We start from the raw sequence: 3,294 nt of genomic DNA, 5'->3' as shown, positions 1-3,294 counted from the left end.
CTACAAAGAGCGCAGCTATGAATATTCTTGCACAAATCTTTTTCCTTATTATCTCTTTGGGGTACAAACCCAGCAGCTTTATGGCTGGATCAAAGGGCAGACAGTCTTTTAGTACCCTTTGGGCATAGTTCCAAATTGCCCTCTGGAATGGTTGGATCAATTCACAACTCCACCAGCAATGAATTAATGTCCCTACTTTGCCACATCCCCTCCAGCATTCATTACTTTCCTTTGACAAACATTTCATCTTAACCTCAGGTCTACACCCTTCAAGGAACTAATTTCAAGCTCATATTCTTTGGCAAACCAGAATACAAATTGGGCTCATCCTCCTGGCTGTGCTTATTTACTCTGAGCAGTTGTTTTAGACTAAGTCTAACTCAGTAAGAGTAACTAGATTGAGCATCTCCTCCTGATGTTCTGAGTTATAAAGTTGTAGCTGAGGCTAGATTGTTCTTTGGTCCCTGTGTTCACATAAAGAAGTGAAGAAACAAAAGAGTCAACCAAAGACTTAAAGTCCAATCTCAGGTATATTCAGGTCAACACATGTATTCACTGTCATGTGCTTCCAGCCTGTGACCAAGGATCAGTTGGAAATCTCTGTTCGCACATATCCTTAAGCAAGAGACCATGTCACATGTATCATTAGAAGTATCCTAATGTTTGGAGTCACTGGAAGGGTCCAGGGTATCATCTTAGCCTGATGGGAGCTAAGCCAGAGCAATATTTAAACTGAAATGGACAAAAGCCCTTTCTTACTTCCATTGAAAGATACTCAAAATAGGTTAGAGGGCTGCTCCAATTACTTCCTTCATATTCATTACCCCTCTCCCAGTTAAATATTTGCTTAAATAATCTTGGGTACATCTGGCACATGTCCATATTATTGATTCTAGAAAATCCTTTGGGATTCTGGGGAGGCTCAAGCATTATCCTTTTGATGGCTTATCTTCAGTGTCTTGCGCAAAAGGAATTCAAGATAGTCCATGTGCCAGAGTTCTTAATGGTCTCTTGAATGTCATATAGAGTCCCAGCAGTCCTTTCAGCAAAGTTACTTTAAAAAAAAAACACACCTTACCTTCTTTTTTCTCTTTCTTTTCTTTTCTTTTTGTTTCTTTTCCTTTCTTGCATTTTAGAATTGATTCTAAGTATAATTGATTCTAAATATAATTTGTGCAGAAAACTGGTAAGGGCCAGGCAATGCCTGTGGTCACACAGCTAGGAAGTGTCAAGCATTACCTACCATACCCCTCCCACCCTCCACCCCTGCCATATTCTCTTTCACTGTACTGACTGTTAGGCACCTTTATATGACATAATTTATCTCTTTATATTTTTCCTTTTCTCCTCATATGTTCCTTTTACCTGCACCTTGATTGCTTTTTAAATTTTTTTGGATTTCAACTCATCCTATTCCTCCTACTCCCTTCTTTTTTATTCACTACATCTTACTGTCCTAATAGTGATGAAGTTTTTAATTATCTTAGGTACTTTAAATATCTTGAATACTTTAAGTATCTCAAGTATTATATATATATATATCTTAAACATCTTAATTATCACCTTTCCATGTATGAATGCACTCAATTCAACTTTACTGAACCCTTTTCACTTTTTTGTTCATCTTTTTATGCTTTTCTTGATTGTTGAATCTGGTCATCAAATTTTCTTTTCAGCTCTGGTTTTGTTTTGTTTTTGTCAGTAGTTCATGGAAACCTTCTATTTCATGAAATGTCACCTTTTCCCCCGGGAGGATTATGTTCAGTTTCCCTGGGAAGGTGGTTCTTAGATGTAGATCTAGATCCTTTTCCTCTCAGAATATAATATCCCATGCCTTCTAGTCCTTTAATGCAGAAGGTTCCAGAGCTTGTGTAATCCTGATTGTGGTTCCATGATATTTGAATTATTTTCTTCTGGCTGCTTGCACTACTTTTCCCTTGGTCTGAGAGTTCTTGAGTTTGGCTATAATAGTTGTGAGGTATTTTATTTTGAGATCTCTTTCAGGAGGTAAAGGGTAGATTCTTTAAATTTCTATTTTTCCCCCTTGTTGAAGATCATCAGGACAAATTTCCCGGTTGTTTTCTTATATTGTTTTCTTATAATGTGGTGTTCAGGTTCTCTTTCTGATCATATAGATTATCTCTCTTTAATCTATTTCCAGGCTAATTGTTTTTCCATTGAAATATTTCAGATTATCTTCTACTTTTTCATTCTTTTTATTTTCTTATTATTTCTTGCTGTCTTATGGATTCATTATCTTCTATGTGCCTAATTCTAATTTTTAGAAAGTTGTTTCCTTCCTTGAGTTTTTGTTTCCTTTTCCATTTGGCCAATTCTGCTCTTTAAGGAATTTATGGGTTTGTTGGTTTTTTTTTTTTAATTTTTGACCTTAATTTTCATTTAGTCCATTCTGGTCTTTAGGAAGTTGTTTTCAGTTTATCTTTGTGCCACCATATCCTTTTGGACTGTTCTAGATTTGGGGGAGTCAATTTCTTCTGTGAATGTTTTCCCTTATTGTTGAGTCTGTCAGTTACCTTATTTTTTGATTTTTAACTTCTTTTCAAGTTCTTTTGGGGTCTGAAATCTGTTCACACTTTCCTTTAAGGTTTCACATTTCCCTTTTGGCATTTTTGTCCTTTTCTGAGTTTGTAGGTTGGTCTTCCCTGTCACTAAAGTAACTTTCTAAGATTTGGTTTTTCCTTTGTCTTTTTCTCACTTTTTTTAGTTCTTTTTCCCCTGTTACTTTATCTATCCGTTCTTCTCTGCTCTCGGGGTAGAGGGAGCACTGTTCCAAACTTGCAAAGCAGTCTTCTCTGGGGCCCAGCTGCCTTTGTTGACTTCAGAGTGTCTCTTGAGGAGGTAGCCTGCTGGATTGCTGTGGGGAGGTAGTAGCTATTTTTTCCAGCTAGATTTTGCTTGCCATGCTGCCAGTTCCCTTGTGTCTTGTGGGCTGGGCTGGTCCCTTATTCAGATGCTTTTCTGTCCCTGCCAAGAGGCTTGGGCTGGGCTAGTCCTCCACTTTGCTGTTTTGTTTTCTTAGCACTCTACTGCATTGGTGCCTCAGGCTCTCTGCCACCAAGTGAAAATGACTTGGTCTTGTTCTTGCTCTACCTTCTCTACTCTTGCTAAGTGGCCTAGATTGTGCCAGTCCCCTACTCTGTCACTTCACTGCCTTGGGTATTCTGCCACTTTACTGCCTCGGGCCACATGGAAGTGCATTGGTTTCACATCCATTTTGCCTTTGTTACTCATGGTGAATGGCTCCTTCCTGCTGGGCTGCTTCATTGCCTCTGG

The sequence above is a fragment of the Monodelphis domestica genome, chromosome 7 (genome assembly GCF_027887165.1).
Source record: "Monodelphis domestica isolate mMonDom1 chromosome 7, mMonDom1.pri, whole genome shotgun sequence".
In the NCBI taxonomy this organism is placed as follows: Eukaryota; Metazoa; Chordata; class Mammalia; order Didelphimorphia; family Didelphidae; genus Monodelphis; species Monodelphis domestica.
This window is presented reverse-complemented; position numbering follows the sequence as displayed.